The 14,325-nt window shown below is 40.4% G+C and overlaps 1 long non-coding RNA gene across 1 annotated transcript; it reads left to right on the top strand.

Moving 5' to 3' along the window:
* The first annotated feature begins 13,441 nt into the window (after positions 1 to 13,441).
* On the top strand, positions 13,442 to 14,093 carry LOC133011132 (uncharacterized). The gene is made up of 3 exons (XR_009680720.1): positions 13,442 to 13,529; positions 13,649 to 13,742; positions 13,834 to 14,093. It is a non-coding gene; the product is annotated as an uncharacterized LOC133011132 (long non-coding RNA).
* Positions 14,094 to 14,325: the final 232 nt, after the last annotated feature.

The following is a 14,325-nucleotide window of genomic DNA, read 5'->3' as shown; positions in this document are numbered from 1 at the left end:
TTAAAGGTGAAGGTAGAGTTGGTCATTGTTTTTTCTGACAGAAAGCTGGCAAGTATTTTTTCACAGAAGACAAAAGAAATATCTAAAGAGTTTAATGAAAATGTAAATTATGTGAATGGCATGCTGTGGCCTCCATGTTAGGACCAACTGACTGTTTCTGAGCTTCACCTCTTGGCATTAATGCACAGATGAGTATAAAAATCGCAGAAAATGCAGAAATCGATTCTCCCTCCAGTTTAGCTGTCTCATACTGTATGATAGAAACTACAACAAATGTGAAATGTTTTGTATTTCCTTGTGCACCGATTTGGTACAAAACTGTTGTTGTGAGTAGAAAAACATCATTTTTGGATCTTAATTTGTGCACGTTATTTGTCAGTCTCAAACATGACTGTGGAAAATTTTACAATATACTGCATTCAGATTTTATTACTGATCAGAATGTGTCATCCAAATCATCCTTTGAAAACTTTATCTTCAAGCAGAAGATTTCTCTTCTGAACATAACTCCTGTTCTGTGCTGCTAGCAAGGATACACTTGATCTTGGCAAATTTTTAATTTTTACTGGATTATGGTGATCCGCTCTTCCTCCTGTAACCTCTGATATTTGTATGTTATGTTAAGTACTGATAGGGCCAACAGTGTTAGTGGGCCTTCTGACAACATCATTTTGTTGATTTTGGCATATCTATGGAAAAAAGCGGTACAGTTTCCACTGTCACCTGTTGTAAAAACCTCAGTCCAGTCAGCATGTTAATTTGTTTTGGAAGGAGTGAAAAATACACAGCAGCTCTCTTTTTTCCCCAGTAAATTTGGTTTTAATGGATTATTTAACCCTTTAAAACCAGGGTCAAACATCATGATTGTTTGCTAATCCTAACTTGTGATTGGTCAAACTTTTGTATAGTGCATCTTCAGCTTGAGAAGGTAGTGTGTACGACCCCCAGTTATTTAAGCTTCTTTTTTGGATAGTGGGTGAATATGAAGGGATGCCCATGTTTTTATACAGTGTATGCACTGGAACAATGAAAATTCCACCTAGTGAACACTGTGTACAAATTATTGCCATGCAGTAAACCTGGCAAAGGTCTGTGTGCATTTATGGAAAACGCACTGGCATATGAATCTGAATGCACAAACATGTGCACACTAGCCTAACTGTTAAAATTTAAGTTAGTTTGATGCGGAAATACCAAATATTATATTTCAGAACTAGCATTACTGCATTACCTGGCTATATGGGAAGATGATATCAGGTTCACACCACAGAATCATATGGTGAGTATTCACCGGGTTTTAGGTAGAGAGGAGGACTACTGGCAAGTTTGACTATATAGTTGCTGTGTTGTACATGTTGTGGAAAATCCGGGGAAGCCAGCAGAAGAGAAGAGAAGTACTGGCTGAGGTAACTACAACTGCTGTGGTATGTGAAGCCCTGGAGAAGCCAGCACCATTATGTGTGGGTCTACAAGCCAATCCAGAAGAGCACACAGCTCCGGGACTTTCACTGGTTCCCCCAGGAGCAGTGTCTGGATGAATGTTTTAACACAAATGTCCAATGAGAGCTTCCCAACTTTCAACGGACTTTACAATGGCCATCCCCCAAGTAAAATGTCCGATGTCCGATTGAGAATACAGAGGGAGAGTCGGAAAGCGATCCTCCAGGAGTGGGTGTTTTGAGATCCTTTCTAACACATGACAGATACAAAAATCAAAAACAAAAATAATAAAAAAATAGCGGTGCCATAAACATAGCTTTTGGTTGTAAGTACAGACATTGTTTTCGATGGGCTGTAAACAATCTGTGCAGCAGCCTGCTGATATGCCAACCCTCACCTGAACGCTATGGAGACTTCTGTGCTGTTGTAAACGTGTCTTAGCGGAGACTTTCCAGCTGGGTTGTTCATGTGTGGAGGAAACCTCTGGAGAAATTAAGTCCTGACCCAAATCTGGACATTCTATGAATTTTCTGCAATGACACATGTTATGATTTTCAGCACATAAATCAACAAACTAAATAGCAAAACCATTCATCTTCTTGATGCGTGTTCCAATTACGACCCCATGTAAGTCAAGCAAAACTAAATTATTTTGCATTCACACAAAGAACTGCAGCACTTAGTGAACATTGAGCAGCTGGAGTCACTACCTCTAAGATTCAGCCCACGCAAATACAACCAGCTGGCAACAGTCACAGAGCTGTCTCATCCATCAGTAAACAACTTGATATACACTTGAAAGATGACGACAGCTCCGTTGTCTCTTTAGCAGAGACATCCAACTAGCTGAGGATCTACACATGCATTGGGTGTATGATATACTGTGACAGCTATCACATACACACAAGGACCTCAGCTACGAAGCAAATTCAACATACCCTGGATATCTTTTGCTTATCTGGCTTCATTGAACCTAACATTGACTGTACTGGTAACATCCACTCAGCTGGACACATGACACCCTAATGACACAGCACTTCAGTACTCCACATGTACGTCTAGGCACTTGAACTTTTCCAGTTTTTATATATTTGTAAGCTTTTGTTAGTATTGTAGAGTTGGATTATGAAGAAAAAAGAAAAGAAATTATTTCTAAAATGATTGTAAACAAACAATTTTATATATATAAACGTGAAAAAGGGAAACTCAGGAACTGCTTTTATTCTGTTTCTTGAGAGACAGATGCACAGGGCTGAAATCCGCACCCTCCTACTGGTTATGCTGCCACAAAGGGTGATATATGCGTTTCAAACATGACTCATCAAAAGAGGAGGGATGGTCATTGTTGAGTTAGTGGCTATTGGTCTTTCGAACTCTACATCCCTCATCTTTAAACTAGTGTTCAGCTCCTACACATGAAACTCGGAGTGAGGGATGTAAGAACAATACATTTACATAGGAAATCAAGTCCTGTAGTATTTAAGCAAATCTACTCTGAAGTCTTAAAAGACTGGGAATTTACCAGATTGATCTCAGTGTCTTTATACTCCAATTCCCAATATAGGCCTCCAGACGCTTATTTTACATAACTTGCAACACTGTAAGTGACTCTTTGTTCCTGTCCATTATCAGGTCCAATGTTTCTTCTGCAGTCACTTAAGACACAAGCTGTTTTTTTCAGCTAAAGTCTGAGTAGTTTAGCAATAACTAAAATCGACACAACATACAATAGGTCAAACCTCTTAAAGGGGTCTTATTATGAAAATTCCACTTTTGTAGTGCTTCTACACGTTAATTTGGCTATCTGGCATGTCTACCGACCTAAAAACTCTGGGAAAAAACAACTCAAGCAATTTGTTATGGTTCCTCTAAGTCAGAAACGTCATGCTTGAGTGACTGAGAATGAGCTTCCGTATCCTTCTCTCGTCACAAGCGAAATGGGAGTCTCTCTTACATGGTCTTTACAATGCACATAATTAGTTTGCATGGCTGTACAAGTCATTAAAAGAAGTTGCTTGCAAGGAAATCATGCTGTTCCGTGTCCAAAGTAATGGATCTGAATCACCCACTTGGGAATTCTTCAAACAGAGCTATTGAAAACAACAGTTCAACAAGACCGCGGTACCGCTGCGCTAAGAAACGATTACATCAGCATTTTGACCTGCTGGGTGTCACTTTATTTTATTTAGTTGCCATCGTAGCCTACACTGTGTGCAAGTGGGGAGTAAATAAATAAACAGTGGACTTCTTCTGATTACTCGTGAGGTAGGCTTCTCCAAGCTTGTCTGCCGTTGTGCAACCTACTGTTCTGGCGGTGAATTGTTTTCAACACGGAGAAGTAAAAATGAAAAAGTGTCCGTCCGACCTGTCCGTTCGTCCGTCCGTAACGGATTACGGAGTAGCATAATGGAGCCTTAAGAGTTTTGCTACGCCACGTAAGTTGTTTTCTGTTTCCTCCTTGAGAGTTATTTTTGGTTTGTTAAAGTTTTCTAGTTTAGCTTCGTTTTGTGTTGTTTGTAATCTGTTTTTCTTCCTCCCTTTTGGAGCGATTTATGTTTAGAGAGTTTTAGTTAGTTTGTTGAGCTTCCTGTTTAGGTGAGCCTTTTCTTTTGTACCGTTTCATAGTAGTTTGATTTTCCTTCTTCGGGAGCGTTTTATTTGTATGCAAATTCTCCCCTTTGTATGATGTACGATCAATCATGACAGAAAGTCCCATAATGAACGATAATTCAGTAATTTTGCGACACTTTGTATTAGGAGTGGTATTCAGTCTTTGATACCATCATTGGTCTCGAATATCTCAATGTACTTAAATTCCCGACAACGTAACATCTTGCCCTTAGTGGTTTCGGATGACGTTCTCCCGACGCTCACGGTCAGCCCTGCATATTTGCTCATTTTGAAGTGTTTGTGGCTAAAAGAAAGATTTGAGAGAGAGAATAATTTTGATGAAATGGATGCTGGAATGAAAGGTGAGGACAAGGGAGAGGCGTATTCAAATGCATCGTGTGAACAGGTTATTTCCAAAGTCAACTTGATTGAAACAAAACATCAAACCGCCTCATCACAGACACGCTTAATGGGCTCGGGCACATATCAGGGTGTAGGTTTAATTTGACTCTGTTGGGGCTGTGTATGTTTACCTGTCCCTTCTCCCTCCTCTTAGAGGGAGAGCTGTTGCTTTTGCTTTTATGAAAGGCCAGCCCAAATTGTGTCTCTATAGTTTTCACTAACCTTTATATTTGTATGTATTATCATTGCCATTATTCTTAACCTATGTATTTTAATTGCCTGCCCAGTGGTAATATTTTCAGAGATGTAGTTATGCACTGTCCCTGACTAATAAAGTAAAGTACTCTTTGGTGTTATGTGTAATTTTGGTTTGGCTGGGGAGTAGTTATCCACACCGTCCTTTCACACTGAAGATAAAACATCACCTCAACCGCCAGAGTTTTTGTTTTGGCAGAATCCCATATATGTTGTATATTGAATTTGTGTAGCCACTCCCGGCACATTACACCTGTTCAATGCCCATCTCCACCCCGTGGGGTGCTGTCATATTTTTAAGCCATATGTTCTACTCATTTTCAGCTCCCAAATATTGAGCATATAACAGCAGATCAGACCCAGCAATCCTCAGTGCTGGGTGAAAGTGGACAGGGAGCTCTAAGCAGAGGGCAGCCACCAGTTAATTCTGATGTTGCTTTGGTTTCCCACAGCTCGAGGTGCAGGGATAGAAACTTGACAACAAAAATTACAATATATCAACAATAAAAGTGGTTTAAGAGAGTTTTGGGGAGTGTGCATGTGTGTTTATTCACGCTTTTATAAGGGTGATGGAGAGGGAGTTACCAGCTGCAGCATATGTCTTTGTGCTGCAGGACAATTTGGCATCTTTCAACAATACAAAGCGCAGTTTGCCATTGGGAGGTAGAAAGTTCAGATTAGGTCCATCATATGCTCTTGATTCATGGGCCTTACTGTCTAAGAGGGAGGTAAGAGATGACATAGTGTGGGAAAGGGGGAGTCCTGGACAGAAGAGGATGAGGAGGAGAAGGAAAAGGAGGCGGAGATTGAGGACTTGTTGAAAGCATGTAGCATTTCCAACTGTTCTACACATTTGGGAGTCTCCTTAGAGAGATCCTGGGGTGTGTAATTTTCTATGTCAGGGGTCTTCAACGTTTTTCAGGCCAAGGACCCCCAAACAAATGGAGAGATGGAGCAGGGACCCCCTACTATATAATTGTGTTACAGCAAAAACACGCGATGTTGATCTCAAGGATCAACATCGCTTGACGGACGCAGGAAGTGAAGAGCTTGTCCTTGTCACGCAAAACGCATGCAACGCGGAGACGTGTGCTTGGTCATTGATCGCTCTCTTCACGAACCGTAACAGGCTTCAAAATGCCTGTGCCAGAGGCCGTTAGTGCTACAATGTAGCCCTAGTTCAATTTGTTTTTGAACAAAATATCTGATCTTGCAATACATTATGTTGACTTTTTAATGGTAATTTATGCACTTGGTTTGTATAAGGGGCATATATTATTACTTTTACCTATCCATTCACATGACTCTAAGGAAACCCTGGTCTGGTGCACTTCAATGAAGGCCTCCATCCATTTATGTCCTACAGTTGCAAGCAAAATTATTCAACCCCCATTGCACATTAGGTTTATTGGCAAAATATACAATGTCTCAGCTGTTTGCAATAAACAAATAATACAAGAAGTGTTTAAGTAGTTCAATGAAACTAATATTACAAGGGGTTTTATCCAAATTCAACACAGAATGCTACTTTTAATGAATACTGCAGTTTCAAAATTATTCAACCCCTTCATGACAAGCATCTTCAGTACTTAGTAGAGCACCCTTTTGCCGTTATGACCTGCTGCAAACGTGATGCATAGCCAGACACCAGCTTCTGACAGCATTCCTGAGGAATCTTAGCCCATTCCTCATGGGCAATGGCCTCCAGTTCAGTAATATTCTTGGGTGTGCGTTTTGCAACTGCCTTTTTCAACTCCCACCAGAGATTTTCGATGGGGTTCAAGTCAGGCGACTGTGACGGCCATTCTAGAATCTTCCATTTCTTCTTTTGAAACCAAGACTTGGTGGACTTTGAGGTATGCTTTGGATCATTGTCCTGTTGGAAGGTCCAATGACGCCCAAGCTTCAGCAGACGGCATGACGTTTTCTCCTAATATTTCCTGATACTTGACTGAATCCATCGTGCCCTCCACACGCTGCAGGTTTCCAGTGCCAGAGGCAGCAAAACAGCCCCAAAGCATCACCGAGCCACCGCCATGCTTCACTGTAGGCAGGGTGTTCTTTTCAGCATATGCTTCATTCTTCTTCCTCCAGACATACCGCTTATCCATAGGCCCGAAAAGTTCCAGTTTTGTTTCATCGCTCCACAGAACAGAATTCCAAAACTTTGGTGGCTTATTTATATGGTTTCCAGCATATTGGAGCCAACTTTTCTTGTGCTTTTGGGTCAGTAGTGGTGTACGACTTGGAGTCCGGGCATGGAACCCTTCAGTGTATAGTGTGCGCCTTACTGTGGAAACTGAAACCTCAGTGCCTGCTGCAACTAAGTCTTGCTGCAGGTGTTTTGCAGTCCCTCGAGGGTTTTTGACCACTTGCCTCCTCAGGAATCTGATGGCAGCCGCTGATAGCTTCTTCTTTCTGCCACGTCCAGGTAGTGTAGCCACTGTTCCTTCAACTTTGAACTTTCGAACTATGCTTCCAACTGTATTTCTAGAGACATTCAGTACTTTTGATATCTTTTTGTATCCTTTACCTTGTTTGTGCAAGGCAATGATTTCTTCTCTGAACTTTTTTGACCATTCTTTTGACTTAGCCATATCTCTGACATGCAGTCAAACGTCACTCTCAACAAACCCCTAGCTAGTCCAGGTGTTTATGTGTTTTATCTCAAGCACACCTGAACTAATGAAGCCCTTAATTAGTTGCACCACGTGTGCTTGAGAAAGGGGGTTGAAAAGAGTGCTCTACTAAATACTGAAGATGCTTGTCATGAAGGGGTTGAATAATTTTGAGACTGCAGTAGTCATTAAAAGAAGCATTTAGTGTTGAATTTGGATGAAAAACATGGTAAAATTAGTTTTATTGAACTATTTCAACTGTTCTTGTCTATTTTGTTTATTGCAAACAGCTGAAAAATTGTACAATTTGCAAACAAACCTAATATGCAATGGGGGTTGAATAATTTTGCTTGCAACTGTAAATGTTGCCTATGAGCATAAAGCAGGGAGTAATTACTTCTGTCAGCACAGCTCAATTAGAAAACCAACATGGTAACATGTAAATGGGAGAGAGGGTTACATTATGTCAGCTTAAAGTTGTCAGTCACTGTCGACAATTATTTCATTACCAACATCAAGCAGCAGGGATGAAAGCCAGCATACAGCATCTAAGCTATTTTTATGTGTGCTGTGCTCTCAATCTAGAGCCTTGATTAGCAGTGTCATGGATTTATGAAATTATCCTGTTCATTATATTTTTATTTGCTACAGGTTTAAAAAATGGAAAGAAAAAAACAAATCAACCGTCGCACGTAAGAGATTCACCTCTACAAACACTGACAAAGTTCATGCCAGATCTACTCACCACTGGTTCAGTTTAGGTGTGACTGAAAAAATATGCTCCATTTCCATGTCAAATCTATAAGATCGCTCAAAAACCTATGGTCAGTGGTGAACTGTTTGAGTCCACAAAAAACTTTCAGGGCTAAAGAGCATTGCAGCCAAATTCAATACAATTTAATTAAATGTTGACTACTTCTTCCAAGGTAAAAACTGAAAAAAAACATTAAATGCCTCCATACTGCTCCTGTGGTGTCATTTAGAAGAAGGTCATTTACACCATGTTTTTAGCCTTAATGTCTTCTGTTATCCTCGTCCGGGGCTACCCTGGGGGTGCATCTGAATAACAAATTGGACTGGTCAGACAACACTGAGGTCCTCTATAGGAAGGGAAAGAGCAGAATGTTCTTTTTTTAAGAGGTTCAAATCTTTTAACATGTAAAACTAGGCTGCTACGGATGTCTTAGTCTGTAGTGGCCAGTGTCATCTTCTTTGCTCGGTCGTGCTGGGGAGATGTGGCAGCAACCAACCTAACAAGTTGGTGACGAATGCCAGCTCTTTGGTAGTAAGGGAACTGGACTGTGTGACTGAAAAGAGGACTCATCCAGCCATGTGCCTTAAAGGGATTCCTCCAAGGGACCCCTTTGTGCCATTAGGCTGCACTATGCCACAACACCTACAGTCAAACACTGAAAGCTATATTTTAGGAAATAACTGCTTCCAATTTTGTACTCAATTTATTACAAAACATGGACAAATTGCACATGAACACAACTTTGATTCCCATCTCTGTTTTGCACATTTTAGAAAACCTTTTGTATACATAGCATTATTTTTTACACTAAATGAACCCCTTGCGCTGCTACTTTCCGGTGCTGCTGGGTCATTAGTGAATTTCCTCTACGGATGATAAATAAAGGTACATCTTATCTTATTCTTTACTTGAATCTTGGTGAGCCTGACTTGCTTTTGGCAGTTGCTCCATATCATATCCATTGATATGTTCAAGACATTCACCACCTGCTGCCTGCTGAATGTGTGTCCCTCATTGCATGGCCTTGGCCAGCTTGCTCTGGGCTCAATGTTAGTTCCAGGTTAATTACTGATTGATAATCCCCTCACCCCATTTGTGACAGATAGCAATTCCAAGCAATAGATGTAGCGACAGCATCATCAAGAAGAAAAAACACAAATTGCTCTAAAAATTCCAGGGGCAGGAAGAGGTAACTAGAGTGGCAACTTCTCCAAGCTTTTTGAGCCCTCAACAAAATCTCTCACTGTCTAATCTGAGGCCCTTTGAGTGGAAACAGTTTAAACTGTTGTCCTTACCACAAAATCTGATTGTAACTCCAGGACAATGTGTTTGTATGTACTAATATTGTTAGAGAGGCTGAGGTTATTTATGTATGGATGACGGTAAAACAATTAGCTGATTGGCTAAATTGGATGTATCAATGTCCTCCCAGCCCCTCACCCGTTCCTTCTCGCTTCCCACTTGTCTTTTCATCCATTTCACTTTCAACACAGACTCATACATATAAACTCAAGTGTGCACAAGAGCATATACAAATTACATTGTTGGTAAACTGTTTTTTTTTACGCCACCACACTTGAGAAGTGGACTAGAGAACATAATGTTTGGAGGACAATGGCTAATGTTGAACCTAAAAGCCTGCTGTGGGTATGAATCATCTTCTAGTGTTTTGCTGGTAATATATGCATCCCTGAGAGGCAGAAATAACAATATTTATCTTTGAGTGTGTGTGTTTGTGAGAGGTTGTTAAGTGAGTCGGCTGTCTTTCTTTAGACTTTTGAGTGACAGCTATTTTTCCCCAGACATGTCTTGGCCTACACAAGAGTCAGAAACAGAGCGAGGCAGAGAAAGATGGAGGTCGAGGCACAGAAAGACATTCACAGACAGACAGACCAAAAATAGTTTTCAGCACATGCCAAGTGACTTAATTTGCAGTTATCCTCATTTTATTGCCATTATATTTATTTGCCTATTTCTATTGTAATGCAAGTAACATTCCACCAGTGTCAATCTCTGTCGGCAGAGGTAAAACAGACACCATATGCTACTTGTGTTACATGATATCTTGAGGAATCATCACAAACGCAAATTATTTAGAATATTCTTTCACATCATTCATTCATCCTGACATTGTAGCCTATTCATAAAAACTGATTTCTGCGGTATTCAAAAACAAAGTCATGTTTGTCATCATGATCCAAGCAGTATGCTGACTTTGATCTTTGATAACCTGTGAAGTTATGTCTATTGTCCACACGTGATGGCAATTTTTTTGATGCTTGCATGTTGGAAGATGGCAACGTTTTGGAAGGAAATTTTGTTTTATTTGCATTATTTTATATGTCCTTTTTCCCAGTAGCTGGAGTATGATGGGAGCTGCATGTGACTGAACAAATGGGAGTGTGTGAGTGGGCATGGACAAATGTACGTGTGTGCATGAATTAAGTGAAAGGTTAACTTAGAAACACAAACTACAGGAAACTGCGGTCAAACCAGTTAGGAAGAGAGAGATGAGGAATAAAGTTGAGATAGTGAGGAGGAAAAGAGCATAGTCAGAGATGTTGAACTCACAGCACAATGAAGAGTGGGAGAGAGAGAGAGCAGTGGATGATGGCAGGAGGTGGAAACACTCATGCAGCTTTGTCAGAACCTGGCCCCTGTTTTCTGTTGCATATAAATAGCTGTTTATATTTGTTTCATATATTCTGTTTGCCTGTTGTTGTTAGCCGCAGGGTATTTGGGTAGCACTGGCCCTAGCTCTTAAGATTGTGTGTGTGTGTGTTATATATATATATATATTTGTTTTCCAGTCCTTATGAGAACCAATTTAATTTTCTAACCTCAGACAAGGTCACGTGATTCATCTTGGCCTGTCATTACCTGCCTCAAGGGTGGTAGAGGTTTGGGACTTGGGTTAAGATGACGTCTACCATGGTAGACACAAAAGTCTGGTGTGAATCTGACAGGCCTGGTTGAAAGAAACAAACGGGGAATGGGATACAAACCCTATTAGAAAAGTATCATTACATGACTCTTGAGTTTTTTTAGTCTGTCTTCAATAACAGTGGTACAGTCTCATCCAGAGGGCTTTATCTAACTGTTTTCCTTATGGGTGAGGTTATACATAAAGGATGCAATATATTGCAGTTATAAGTAAAATGTGAAGAGATAGCTGTCAGTAATTTTCCCAGTTTCTGGCTCGATTCATCACCCTTGTTATACATTCATCTTTTTTTCATCATTTTTTACATTATGTAAAAAAGAAAGCACAGGAAAGACTGTTCATGTTTCAGTCTCTTTGGAAAAGGAGACAGTGAATGTAGGCAGAGAAACAGAGAGAACTGTTATAGTTAAGTAGTGTACTTGTGATTACAGAAAAAGTAGTACTTTACAGAGCTGAGGGCCTTTTATTTTCAGCTTCTCAGTTTTCTCCAGTAATGACAAGAACGGATGTTTGCAATCAGCATGTCACTCGTCAGGAGGGTAACAGAAGAGGATATGTGTCAATAGAGGGAGAGAGAGAGAGAGGATTCTGCTCCTGCTTTTTTGCTGTTGATTGATTTCTCTCTATTTAAATGTGTTGCTTCCAAGTTAATGCGGTCACTTAAAAGCTTAACTTGGGAACTCAAGGTTTTTAGGTAATTAACAAAATCTCTACCAGCATATCCTTAAAGTTAAGGTTTACTGACTCACCTTTTCCACCAATTAAATAAATCAACCAAGTCTAGCACTGCATGAAAAGAAGCGTTTGTGTCAATCTGTGTCGCAGAGAAGTGTTGGCACATCCTTCGGTTAACGACTTTCACACGTATCTGCAGGCAGCAAAGGAAACGCTCAGGGTTCCTGCAGTTGTCAAGCCTGTGAGCTGTTGAGATTTGACCCCCCTGCTCCAACGCCTAGAGGACGCTTTCACATGCAAATGACAATGCTCTGAGCTTCACAAATGCAAATCAGTTTCCCTGAGAGCAGATAACACCAATGTGTAAGAGCCACCAACAAACTATCTGGCTGAGTAAACCAGGCTTAAAATAAATATTAAACCTGAAATTTTAAATTGTTCTTAAGTAAGTAAGTGTGCTATAATGAATTATATTGTATACCACGAACAAAGGTCAATGCAGTCAAAAGAAATGAAACAATGCACTTTATTTCAAATTTTTATTGTCATCCAAAACAATCCTAAATCTCAACAACTGTACAGAGTGGCATGATTACAGTCACTTTTTCAATTGTGCTGGTTAAATGCACAGAGGAAGTGTTAACCACACCTCTACCAGCAAAGAAATGATGCTGGGTATGATCATCTGTGTCCTGTAAGCTCCAAACTTCTACTGGCTTTCCATAAAAATATCTGTCCTCCCAAAATACTGGCATTAAATTCACATGTCAATGGCAAACTAAGCTGTTCCATGAATTATAAATGGTACCTTTTCACCACTACTTTCAAAATTGCTATGAAACATTCATTGATTTAATGATTTATTTTTTCAGTGTAATATTTAATCCCCCATGGACTGCACAGTGACAAAACACAGCAGCCGGCTGTTTGGCTACAACATACATCTCCACTCAGTTTGATTATTATTTTAAATATAAAGAAGACACAATATAGAGCTTAAATTCCTTCATAATTTGAACTTCAATTCAATAGCGAGAATTGTTGTTATTAAACTTTCTCAGTATTCCATTAAAACAGTCAACACTTTTATCCAAAGCGACTTACAATAAGTGCATTCAACTATAAGGTTACGAACACAGAACAGCGTGAATCATGTGTGTAAATGTACTAAACACCACAAAAAATAAACCTGGCCTCAGTCACATGCTCATCCCATATGAAGTAACCGCTGCTCACGTCACCCGCTCGCGTCATCAGCTGATGGACTCGTCCAATCACAGCCTCGTAAACAAAGTGCAGCAGCGTCGGGTGTCCCGCAGACAGGAAGCGGGTCGTGTTTAGTTTGTCCCGTACGAGTGACTCTGTTTTCGGGGTAAATAACTTACTGAAGTCGACACGACGCTGTTCCCTGGAGGAGAAGATGAGTGCGTGTGGAGGCAGAGCCGCGGGCCCGGTGTGGACGAGTCGAGGCGGAGAAGACGGAAGCACAGTCCCTGAGTTAAGGTGAGAGCTAAACGGAGCCGCCATGCTAACCACTAAGCTAACTGGTACATCTGAAAAGCATGTCCGCCACTCTTTGGGATAGCGAGAAAGTTGCTTAAATACGAATACAGCATCGAGTTCTGGAGCAGATCTAGTGCATGTGTAAATATGTATGAATTACTTAGATGTAACAGTTTGTTCTCGTTAAGTTTTTTCATCAACGTGACTTTTCTGTATGTTTTCACAGCCTCAGCCCCCCCCCCCACACACACACACACACAAACAAAGAGGCGTTAGGCTGAGATGCTGAAAGTCCGGATTTAAAGTGCAGAAAATTAAGCCATTGAATGTAAGTAGCTGTTTATGAATTGTTTTGGTGTTTTTTTGCTGTGGATCTTCTAACGGTGATGCAGCGCGGCTATTTCCGTTTATTAATAAGAAAGTCATGTTACATGTGTTGTTTTCCAGCTGCCTGTCCATGACGTACAAAGACACACTATGAGCCAGTATGATCAGACCAGACCTTACATCAGCATTGAGGAGATGTCGGAGAAGAAAGAGGGTAAGGTTATATTCATTAAATAATTTTCCAGTTACATGTAAAGGTGTATGTTGTCATTGAACTGTGCTAATTTTAGTGAATGTGTTTACAGCTGATTGAAGCGGGACAGATGACATGGATCCATCCTTCCACAGCCAGGAGCGCACCGACCTGTGTGTCACACTTCATATAAGACTGGAAGCTACACTGATCTCACAGCTACACACCACAGACGTCTACACACTGGAGAAGATTCAGACAGAGTCCCACAAAGAAGTCATGACCCAGAGGCTGCAGAGAAACATTTCAAGCCTCATCTGAGTTTTTGTACAATATTTTTGCTGTATGTAAATAAAGCTTTCACTCCACATATACCTTGTTCACATTTGTTCCCTGTACAATGTGTTCACCTGTAACATCAAGCATCACATGAATGTTTAGTTTTAATTAACTGCAGTGCTTTTGGTAAAGGCTTACTTATAAATAATAATAAATATTAATATATACATTTTTATTATTAATATTGTGTGGGAGGGGCTTACCCCACGTGCGGAATGCTGTGACCCCACGTGTGCACCTCAATGACCCATAAGGTGACCAATAG

This window comes from Limanda limanda, chromosome 9 (assembly GCF_963576545.1).
Source record: "Limanda limanda chromosome 9, fLimLim1.1, whole genome shotgun sequence".
Lineage (NCBI taxonomy): Eukaryota > Metazoa > Chordata > Actinopteri > Pleuronectiformes > Pleuronectidae > Limanda > Limanda limanda.
This window is presented reverse-complemented; position numbering and strand designations above follow the sequence as displayed.